The sequence below is a fragment of the Siniperca chuatsi genome, linkage group LG1 (assembly GCF_020085105.1).
Source record: "Siniperca chuatsi isolate FFG_IHB_CAS linkage group LG1, ASM2008510v1, whole genome shotgun sequence".
NCBI lineage: Eukaryota > Metazoa > Chordata > Actinopteri > Centrarchiformes > Sinipercidae > Siniperca > Siniperca chuatsi.
This window is the reverse complement of record NC_058042.1, coordinates 20,432,517-20,444,671: the sequence shown is the minus strand read 5'-3', so window position 1 is coordinate 20,444,671 and position 12,155 is coordinate 20,432,517. Positions and strand designations below refer to the sequence as shown.

At 40.8% G+C, this 12,155-nt stretch overlaps 1 long non-coding RNA gene across 2 annotated transcripts in view; it reads right to left on the bottom strand.

Annotated features, from left to right (window-relative positions):
- Positions 1-12,155, bottom strand: part of LOC122878784 — a 17,181-nt gene extending 5,026 nt beyond the window's left edge. The window contains exons 1-2 of one of the 2 annotated variants that reach the window (XR_006378535.1): positions 12,069-12,155; positions 1,237-1,341 (exon numbers count right to left, since the gene is read on the bottom strand). This is a non-coding gene — a long non-coding RNA (uncharacterized LOC122878784). Of the gene's footprint in view, positions 1-1,236; positions 1,342-5,924; positions 6,029-12,068 lie in introns of those variants that run through there. The other variant, XR_006378533.1, reaches the window with a different exon arrangement.

The following is a 12,155-nucleotide window of genomic DNA, read 5'->3' as shown; positions in this document are numbered from 1 at the left end:
TCCTGCATTAGACTGAACTTTTAATGGAGATTATATACCAAAGTCAATTTAGTCTAAGACCATACTTATTCAGTGTCTGAGACAACAGAGGAGCATTTCAACCATCTACATAAAACATGTAGAGCTCCTTGACTTGCCCTATACTTAAATCGTGCGAAGAGATCTTTTCCTCAATGGTTCAATCCCTATTTATAAAGCACAGTTTAGAATCATTATCATATTCTATCATAAGTTCAGTCATTCATTTCTCTGCCTACACCTCCCTGCAAATAGAGCCTCTGAGCTCCTCTTGTTATAGCTATGACACATTAATTTACCATCATCAGCAACATATAAACGCACCCGCTGCAATAAGGCAGTCTAGTTAAGCTGTCAATTCTCTGCCCACTAAGATGAATTGCTCATTTACAAGCTCTTTCTTAAGCTTGCGTCGCTACCAACAGAAAATCAGAAAGCCTCTGTAGAGGAATAATCAGGTTCATAAAATCAATTGTGGACACACACCAACTAATGGAAATGTTAACTTTATAATAGCAATTTACAGCGTCATTCTTCCCAATTAACAGTCTAATATTTAGTTCTAATGGTTTGCCAGAACAGTGCATGCTGATACATAAGTGTAGGTACAAGGGAACAAGATGTGACATTAGGGAATAAGGAGGTAACAATCTGGGAACTTTATACTGTTGGTAGGTTTAACTACTGGGTACTTATTCTACTATTACGGGGTACATTATGATCTATTGAGCAACAAAGCTAGAAGGTTGGGGGAAGATGGGATAATGGGCTCTGTAGCAAAAAAAATGACACTGTAAATTAAGAAGAATAATGCTGTTTTACAAATAAGAAGGAACTAATAAGGAACAGACAAAATCTACATTATATATATATATATATATATATATATATATATATATATACATAATGTCTGGAATCTGTTTCACTGTGACTATTTTTATTTCATTTTAACCATTTAACTGTTTTTGCTGATTTGTAAATCTAAAAAATGGATGAGTTCAGAATTATCTTTATTACATTGATCATTTATAATCAGAAAATATTTTATCACGAATGCCACCAAGATTTGCTCTAATTGCATAAAGGTACCAAGCAGTCACTGTGGATGAAATGGTTGATGGGACACAGTTTGATATTTCCTGACACAGTTTTGAACAAACCACAAATTGCTGCAATAATGGTGATATAATCATGTAATACAAACACAAATACACTCACAAGCCAAAGGTGCCAGTGGAGGATAAGTGAAGCTCTGCAGAAAGTCAATTAATCTTTTCAGTGGTCCCCCTTCCCTCCACCCTGCTTAAAAGTTTCATTTACCTCCTATGGAGAAGAGATAGAAACACCATTAGTGAGATGATGGCAGGACTGGAAAGGGGAAAGGAGAATCTCACAGTTGGATGAGCTGAAACAGTATAGACCCTCATCTTCTCAAAAAGTGTGTGCGCGCGAAAAGGCGAGAGCATCTTCTGCATGGGTGAGCTCAATTAGTTTCTATCTTGATTATCAAAGGTAGTGGTGTATAACTTTTAAGGCGGAAGTTTGCCTCAAATCCTGGGGATGGCAAAGGGTGGGCTGACCTGCAGAGTCAAGCAAGAGTTGGACTGATAACAGGGGAGATATGGCTGAGGGTTTTCTGCTGCAGAGAAGTGCTATGCAAGGCGTACATTAGGGGATAAGACCCCAACTATTATTTCCATATCCAAGCTGATGTCTGTGTGCATCTGTTTGTGTGTGTGTGTATCGCATGGGACCCCAGCTGGATAAATGATATTCATGTGTGTTTACATGCACGCGTTTGGGTGTGTGAAATGCCAGTGAGCATATAGGCTCTGCTTCACTGAGCTCGGCTGGCTACTGGAGCACAATTGGGGGTCTCTCTGTGTGAAAGAGGTCAAAACACACACACACACACACACACACACACACACATAGAGAGAGAGAGAGGGCCACAAACGCAAATAAGGAAGTTTGGCTGAATACTCAAGATCCCGACAATCAAACAGTATGCAAATAAGAGAGTTTGTTTTTCTCTGCAGAGACAGACAATTCAGATATGAATGTCTGAGTTAGAATAATGTCACACTATGGATGCTATTGAATTTTATGTCACATATAAATTGTAGCATTATTTTGTATATTTCTTGACATTTAAATTCAAGCCACAAGTTCACCAGTTTTAAAATTGTGTCAGTCAAGGTGCAACATGCTCTCTCGTCTCCCCACTGATCTTAATCACTATAAGTGGATCTCAGGGCAGCACTGTTTCACTTGGGTTAATAAAGTTGCTGCTAAAGGGGGGCACCCTGGTAGCTCACCATTAAGGCCGCAGTGGCCAGGGTTCGATTCCAACCTGCGGCCCTATCCTGCATATCATCCCCTCTCTCTCTCTCTCTCTCTCTCTCTCCCGCCTTTCCTGTCTATCTCTACAACTGTCACTATCAAATAAAGGCAAAAAATGCCCCAACGAATAACAATAAATAATCTTGTTGCTACATCAGTTGGCAGAGAACGGACAGAAATACCCAGGGCTGAAGACATGAAGGGGTATCTGTAGGCGGGAGGCCCAGTCTCCATCTTCTTAATTACAAGGAGCTTCAAGTGTCGACCCTGAGGACACATACAAGCCAATGACATGCGTGTCTTTCAATATGTGCTCTATTACGTGCTTCGTGCACAGGCCTCAGGCTGACATCAGGACTGTCAAACTAATCACTTAGGAGTCTGCAAACAGCACCAAAGAATAGCTATGCTTCTCTTTATGTGAATATGGCACTGTCTCTACATCTGAATGTGTGTGTGACTCAATGTGTCTGTGTGCCTGTTTGTACTAGTCTAGTGTGTAAACAAATGTTTTGTCCCAGTTAACTAGGTCCCAGTCGGACCAAACCTATTTGGCATTGGTCTGCTGATGCTGGTGTGCATGTGTTTGGGTTGCGGCAATATATATGCGGGCATATGTGTGTGTTGTGAATATGGCAGCCGGGGGGATAGCATGCTGCTGCTGCTGACACTGGGCCTGTCTGCCTGGTGTGCCCCTTTCTGCACCAGTAGAGCTGGCACTGCCTCCTGCCTCTGCCCAGCCAATTCACAGTGCGCCAGCTGGGCGCTACCAGGAGAGGCCCTGCAGAGAGAGGACGCAGGTCAGCCGTGACAGAGGGATACAGAGAGAGAGAGAGGTATGGAGTAAATACAGATACAGAGCAAGGCTACAAACATACTGGGAGAGGAAAGTTATAGAGGGATTGAACGCAAAGGACAGAAAGATGGTGTGAAAGTGAAAAAAGAAAGAAATCTCTCAGAAATGCAGTTGCAGGACAAGACCAAGAAATAAGACCTTATTTTTACACTTAATGAAAGTATCCATATTAGGACTACTGTACTGCACTGCAAATGTGATAAGGAAAGTAAAATATGATAATTACAAATGTGGAAAAGTACATGCTTAGTTATCCCAGCTGAGGTAATTTAACACATTTATGGTATTACATGTTACTTCTCAAGTGCTCTACTTACACTGTATCTGTTACAGTATAAACTGCTGAAACTGCTGAAAATTGGGTTACATCAAACCTGCTTTACTTTTGCATATACTGACAATTTTTATCAGCAAAAATCCAGGTTTGGTTGTTTACTCTGCAGGAAATAAGGCAAAACATTTCTACCAATTACTTCCTCACGCATATGAAAATGGTGTAATATGTATATCACTGAATTTATCAAAATGGTTTAAGTTAAGTTAACTTACTGTTAACTACTGTACATACAAGCATTGTAGACCTGCTGTGTGGCCAAACGAACAAACACACACACACACTCTCTTTCCTTCAGGATTGTTGGATGCATAAAATAGTGTAAATAAAAAGAAAGTGTTGATGAGTAGATTAGCCACTGCAGCTACAAACACCCATAGTAATACAAACATGAATATTAAATCCAGGTGAGAGAGCACCATTTTGTTTTGTTGTTGATTGTTGGTTATTTAAATTGAGTTAAACTTGTTATCAAAACCTGTAATGGATACACCTGCTTGTCCAATCATGCTGTACGTGGATTGGCAGTTTGGTAGTTAGACTGTCAGGCTGGGTAAATGAGCATTACGTGAGCTGAATTTGGCCCCTGATAAAGATGTGTATATATTGTAATATATATATTTGCTCCCTTTAACAGGTTTATTCCAGTTTTATTAGGCCATTTTCACATCACCTCTTCTGTTTGCATATTTGTCGCCTCCTTGCAGGCTGCGGCGAAGCTGGACAAATGAGGAGAAAAGTACTATTTGTAAAGAGCTCAAAGGGGTTGCCAAATATATCAGGATTAAAATGTTTCAAATTGTAGCTATGAAGGAATTTCTCCATTCTGGCATTTTCAAATTATGAAAAAAGCAAGTAAAGTATGACACATGAGCTCATTTGGTGCTTGGGAACACCTCAAGAGGAGTCAGGCTCTGTGTTTCTTGGATTGCTCATCCATGTGTAAAGAACACTTTTTGCAATGTACAGTGATTAGGGGATTTAGAGACCTGCTTAAGGAAATCAGTGTGTGCTCTTCCACTAGGAAGTAGGGTTGTTGCAATGTACAATGTAAGACTGACGCTGGGCTGTGTGACTTTTTCACATAATGAGAGACGCACACTGCTAATCGGAGGCAGAATGTGAAACCATTTGAACAATTTTTCAATAATCTACTAATCTCTTCTCCAAAAGAAATACAAGACTTTCAATTCAATTTCAGATTATAAATTTGGAGAGCCTAAAGTCACTTTTAGTTACATCTTGCATATGCACTTTTGTAAGAGAAAGCAAGTAAAGCTCTGTTTATCAAAAACATTTAACAAACTGTCAGATGCAATAGAATCACACAAGCATGAACCACTTCCAGGACGGCGTGCCCTTCATTCTCAGATCTTGTGACCTTTTTAAAAAAAAAAAGTTTCAATCCATGATAGCTCAGCCAATGCTTCTTAACAGCACGAGTGTCAATGTTTGCCTAGAGGCACTCACTGAAAACGTATCCAATACAGCCACACACAATTTTGTGAAATGAGCAAATTACATGAATATTATAATCCTCTCTTGCAAGACAATAACATGTAATAACTAATAATTTGACTCTGGTTAAGAAAAAGTTTTGCATAATTGATTAGTGAACAATGTTGGCCTGAGTTATAGAAAATGTATTTTTTCTAAACTATTTCACACTTCCTTCTTTGTGTCATGCTTCCTCTACAGAATAATTTTTAAAGTTACACACACACATTTGTAATTAAGGATATAAAACAAATTTCCTATGTGTCCCTTGTCTTATTGGGCAGACTTTACTTGCAGGTTAAAACAATTTCTTAAACTTGGTTTGAAAATGGAATTGATGTTCCATCTTTTAAATTATACTTGGAAGAAGAGATGGTAAAGTTTGCAATTAACTATCAAAGGAGGATGAAAAAAGACACTGAGCAGGAGGGAGTGTAGCTTAATGATCCTTATCTGGATTTAGACGCACTCTTGTCCCTCTGGTCACTCTACAAACTAATGAGTTTAGCGAGGTGACAAACAACAGCACAAGCATGTCAAAGGTCTGTGATCCGTTCACTAGAGCCTTAATCAGAGAGATTTGCAGAGGAGTAAACAGAACAAAATCCTGCTGAGGTTCAGCATAACCCAACATTAAGATGTAGGGTGACAGAACAAAGTGTCATGTATTCTGGTGCCATATGCTTTCTATACAGACCTGAGGAAAGTCAACGGGACCAAAACATTTCTGAAGTGTCTGACCCAAGCTTGATGAGGAGGAAAAACTTCTGACACTGACAACAAGGAAAATACAAGCTAGAAAATAATTTTTGGATGCTAAATACAGAACGTATATGTAACCCCGCTTGACTTAAAGGATAACAGCTGGTCACTTACACATCTACCATCACATCCCTATGTCGTCCTGTAGCTCAAAACCTGACAGTGCTGGCTTTGACATTGTGGAGCCGCAGGGCCGTCCCTTAAGCACTGGACTCAATGGAGTCATTACACCAGTAAGAGCAAAGGCCCCGAACACCCTCACCTCCTTTCTCCTTCTACTCCTACCCTCCTGCCCCACCACACACACTCTCTGAACACCCCACTCTAGCCCGCGCCTTCTCCAAAGCGGCCTCCCTCCCGCCCCCTTCTCCATGGGCCCTGGGTCTCTGGCTGGGGCAGGCTGGCACAGCTGTGCCGGGAGCCGTGCTGTCACAAGCGGTTAGGGTGACAGCCACTCACACTTCATAATGTCCCTCTCACAGGTCACCGAGCGACAAGCTGGGTCACCTCGCTCCAGCAGGCAGCCCCAGGGGAAACAGAGTGCCCCCCCACCACCATCTCTCCATCAAACCACCCCCCACCCCTCCACCCTCCTATTGCCCAGGAAAATAGAGAGACAGGAGGGGGCAGGTGGAGGGAAGAGGTGCTCTATTGTGCCGGACTGGGCTACAAGAAGCTCTCCACACCGGAGACAACGCCAGGGTCATGATTAGGGAGGGCATGCCACTGCTAGTTCCTCTGATACAGATGATGCTGGCAGTGTGGGTTAGGGTCAGCGTGACTTGGTTGGTAATTGTAGACCTCAAAGGAATATGATGTACTGCCACTCTTACTGTAGGTACTGTAGGTCTTTAGGTAATGGTGTGGAATGCAATGAAAACAGTTGTCACACAATCATGTCGTACAATACAGCTACATTAAAACTAAATGAGATTAAATGCAATAAAAAGCTGTATTATATATACATCATTACAGGAAGAATTCTGTCTTAAAATGGATTTGATTTTCTTGTCATTCTCCATATGGGTGAAGGGATGGTATGAACTTGGTAATGGCCATAGGAGAGCACCATATGCTCCTGATGTCTGCCATCCAACTGTCATTAATATGCATTACCTCTGCTCTCAACCACATTGTGAAGTCTAATCTGAAAGCAATACAAGACTGAACAGACAACATTAAGATTCACATTAATGGGCTCACAGCGACGGTCTCTCTAATTGGTTTGCCATTTTCACCTAATGCATAGCTTTCAGGTCATCACTATTAAAACTGTCTATCTGAATATGTCACTTGAATTAAGTGTCTCGCCCTTAATATTTCTTATTATATCAGTAATATTGAAATACCTTTAAATGAAATTGTTTCTTGTCTTGAAAGATGTGAAAATAGATTTAAAAATAAGAGTTTAGAGAGGTGTATTGTATGCGTGAGAACTGCACAGAAAACCAACAGAAAACAACAACTATAAACAATGTGTTGTTCACAAAAATGTCCTCCTTCTCTATGCACTAACAATCGACAAGTTAAGCATGTGAATTTGGGGCCAAATAAGCTAATTTGATGCAATGCCTGCAGTTGGCTTCAGCTGTGAGTGAGAGGCCTCATATCTAATTCCCGTTATTCAAACAGTCACACCCTGAGAGCAGTTAATTCACTGAAGGTGCATACACACCCACTGAACAATGTGTAGCAATTAATTTCGCTCTCCCTCCCACATCTGGCGCTTCGGTGTGACCATGCCTCTGCTGTGCCGTGTCGCTCAGGCTAGGCAAGCCTTTGCAATTTCACACGTAAAGGACTCCAATGAAACGTGAAAAGAATATATGGCATTGTTAAATTGCATTAAAGAGTTTAAAACAGTAGATCTGTGCCCCCCACCCCTGCTCCCAAGAAAACAAAGCAGTAAATGTGCTCAAATGCTCAGTGACGAGACGTGACATAATGTAATATGCACCGAGGATGTGTTTTCATAAAGGGGAAAATTTCATCATGATGCCCTATCCAATCATGACAAACACCTCAGGAAAGAGAGATCAACTTGATGCCACAACAGGAGTCACGCTAAAGGGATTGTCAGGCTTCTCTGGGTCATGCATCAATATGTCCCAATTTATTTTATTTTTTTATTTTAACAACAATTTTTCGAATCAATTAGTCACTTAAGACATTTATCAAACAACAATTACAAATGTTCACTGTTTTATCTTCTCAAATGTGAGGATTTGCTGTGTTACTGTGTTTTTTATGAATACAGATTAAAAATCGTTGGGTTTTGGACTGTTGGTTAGATGAAACAAGAAATTTGGAGACATTAAAGGTATCCTGTGGAGTTTCTAACCACTAGTAGTGCTACAGAGCAATGTTTTTATGAGCGGGTCCCCGATTTGTTTGTCCTGTGTACGAGTATGAGGACCTACATGCATTCGCATGAGCATGCTTGCGACACAATTCACAGTCCTTCTGTCGGTAAGTGTAGCAATGCACTAAGAAGTAAAGTAAAGTAAAGACGGCTAACTAACATGGAGGTAAACAAATCAAGCTTTTGCAAATGTTTTATGAGGAAGGAAATGCATTCAACATCTGTTTGACCTCAAGGACACACGCGTTTTGCTGAGAAACAATAAATGTAAGCATAACTTTTGTGGTTTACAAGAAAACTCCATAGTGCACCTTTAACTTTTTACTGTATTTCTATTTCTGACATTTTAAAAAACTAAATGATTAAATTATTAATTTAAAAAAAAGAAAAAGAAAGAAAGAAGATAAATCAAGAGTAATCAATAATCTCTAAATGCAATAGTCCGGTGTTGTAGACAGCACAGGCACCTTGAGTAATCTGCAGGTAACAAACAGCTCATCTGTTGATTTTGAAGTCCACATTTGCTTTTCATATTTACTTCTTTTCCTTTGCCCTGTACACACCATCTCCTCCTCTGCACCGCCTCTTTCTCTCTCTCTCAGTGCCACTGTGCCAGTCACCCTGCTCTAGGGCTCTGAAGATATTTCAAACATATCAGGGAAATCAATCTTACAGCAAACTGAAGGAAAACATCGAATGTCATTGAGCAATAAGTATGAAGCCTGTCAGAGGTAGAGCTGAGAGCTGGGCCTGCGGCGAGTTAGGCCTGCCAGTGTCCCAGTGAGAGGCCTCGTCAGCTGGGCCTCCTGCCTCTTCACACGCACACGCACACGCACACACACACACACACACACACACACACACACACACACACAAACACTTCAATTTTAAAGCAGTTTATGCTGTTACGGCATTTTCCATTCACACCACTTCCACCTCTGTTTACTCTCTTTGGGATGTAACTATATGTCCCTAAAATACAATTGTCATATTTTATGTATTTTTCTTTTCTCATTATCGAATCAACTTTTGAAAATAAACTTGCTGGGCATACAGAGTATTTAAATGTGAAAAAAATTGGGGATAAACAATTAATGGAGGCAGGACATAGGGCTGTACAATAATTCGATAAGGGCTGCAATTATCAATTGTTTTCATTATCGATTAATCTGACAATTATTTCTTGATTGATTTATTGTTTTTCGCAATCCATTACAATTTCCCAGAGTCCAAATTGCTAATCAGTTTGATTATTTTAGTTGTAATTTTGCACATACATTTGCAATATTTGGGATATATACTGATTTGTGATATTATGAAATCGATTTTAACCATTTCACGCAGCCCTAACAGGACACTGCATCACAAAAAACTCTGGACGTCCTCTAGTACATGGTTCAGGGTTCTCCTTTACATCTAGCAGAGGCACACAGGCAGTTCCACGGATATGGAAAACATGAGAGAGGAAGATGGATTTCAGGAGGCAGGAGGGGAGAAGGGCAGAAGAAAGGGAGAGACCATGCAGGCCCAGACAGACAAGTGAAGGGAAGCAGAAGTTGATGAAACAAGATGTCACCATTGATGGGTCATTACACCCAAGTAAGCATGGGACACTAGCTGGGCCTGTACTGAACCCCCCCCCCCCTTTTTTTGTCTCCCACTCCAACAAGGAACCACAAAATATGCCATTGCCTTAGTTTCTCACAATTACTTTTTAGGCTCTGTGACGACTATCCTCACGGTACAACAAATCGCTGCAATTCAGTGTCACAGCACTGCTAATTGGCCTCTCTTATATCCACATACACATGTGTTTACATCTCCAGGTCAATTGAATTAGAACTTATAATGAGCCTGGGTGCTGAATATCTAACGCAGCTCAGCACATTGAGGCATAAACTGGCACAAATCAGGTGAATCCAGTTAAGTGTTTACACTTTACGGCACATGCATCCAGTATTTGTCACACAGTCCCTTGTTGCACCCATCCTGTTGCTCATTATCATGCCTCTAAGCCTGCATGAAGATCAGCGCAACGGTGTCTATGATGCCACATCAACGGGTCGAGGATATGAGATCAAAAAGCGACACTAATCTACAAATCCCTAGTGTGAGAGTTTAATAGTAAAGCTCAACCATTATTTGTTTTAAAGCTTACTCATTATTTGGCAACTATGCACACAATGTCAATATCACACAGCCACTGACCACATCCCAAAAATGAGCCAATTAGGCCTTGAGGGTGCAGAAAGTGAGATGTTAATATATGGAAGAAGTTTAGGTGCTATTATTTAAAAAAAAAGTGTCTGGATTTGAGTGTGTGAGGGATGAATTAGTGATCTGCCAGTGATTTAGAGCGATAATGAAATGTTTGTTTCTGTTGATGGACAGGGGAGCCCGGGTTAGCTCTGTGATGTGAATACGACACAGTGGGACAAGGATTTGATGGTCCTTAGGCTGTTCAGTGGCAGGGAACAGAGAGGTCATCGTTTAAGCAACAGTACTTGAACAGATAGAGCCACTCGACTGTGAAAAGTAAGGTTTTATGTGTGTTCAGTGTCTTGTATCAGCTACTCATACATTATTTTTACTGCACAGTATAATGAACAGAGTGTTAACAAAATGTACTAACAGAAAAGCTCATTGACAAGCTTTGTTTACTTACTTCACTGTGCTATTAGTTGAAGTGCATGCAATCATTAAATACAAACATTGCTCACCCGGGTCTTGCCATCTCTATCAATCAAGTAAAAAATACCAAACTAATGGAGTCAGTGTCGGATAAGAGTTTCAGGTTTTCACACATGAAGAGGGGAGCAGCCCAGAGAGACCTCACATCAGCCTTCGTGTGTGCATTTAGACTAGTGAGTGGAACTAAAACCTGGCCTGCAAAACCAACGCGCCTTGGCTCCACTGGGACACAGACAAGCGACAATAACAACCAAATTAACCATGCACATGCAGGCGTCAGCGTGTTCAACTGATATTGGTGAGCCGTGGGCTCAGTCAGTGGCCCCGGGACCACTCCGGTCCAGTGATTCGAGGGACTTCAACGAGCCCATCATGCAGCCAGGATGCTGTACTGTGAAATTAGACTGGGGTGTGAAAGTGGAAAAACCAAATAAGCATGAGGTTGAAACACAGTATCAAACTCTCGCCTGTCACATTCCCGCGCCTCAACGCTGTCAAACTTGATAAAGAAGAAAAGTGTCCACAATCAGAAGTATCTTGGTTTCTCTGTTGTGACTAATGTGCCATGTTTGCCTCAAGCTTGTTGAAATACTGTCTCCTTTATCTCTAACCTGAATTATTAAGTCATGCACATATCTCTCAGCCAACATATACTCAAAAGAGAATAATTAAGTAGTTTAAAAACCAGAGTGAAACTTACATTCTCACTTTTCTAAGCATTTTCTATTGTACTTCAAGGCAACAAAGAGACTGCAACTACTGAAATAATGAACAATTTCCTCCAGTGCTGCTGCAGGAGGTAACATTTCAACCTCCTCATATGTATTTCTCTTTATTACTTTGTGTCATTTTTACATTTACTGACAAATCACAAAACTGCTTGGCTATATTCTCTCAGATTTTTTCGGTCCATCTGAAATCCTCCTATGACCCTTGACATGCTGCTGACGTCATGCTGGCAACTGCAATAGCATCTCATCCACAGAGACCTGACTAACACTGCATGATCCACACAAAGACACACACACACACACACACACTGAGACTTAGTTGAAACACACAGAGGTCATAGGTGTATTAAAGAAAAAAGAAAAAAATACACATGAACAATCACATTTTTTCCCACCAAAGGAACTTTATCTTGCTTTAAAAAAATGACACACTGTGAAGAACAAACAACACACTCTGACACCTCTCCCTGTTACCTTAACCTTTTGGGCCTTCACTGTCTTGGTGGCATCTGAAGGTGGAGACTCCAATTTTAGTATCCATGACCACACACACACACACAG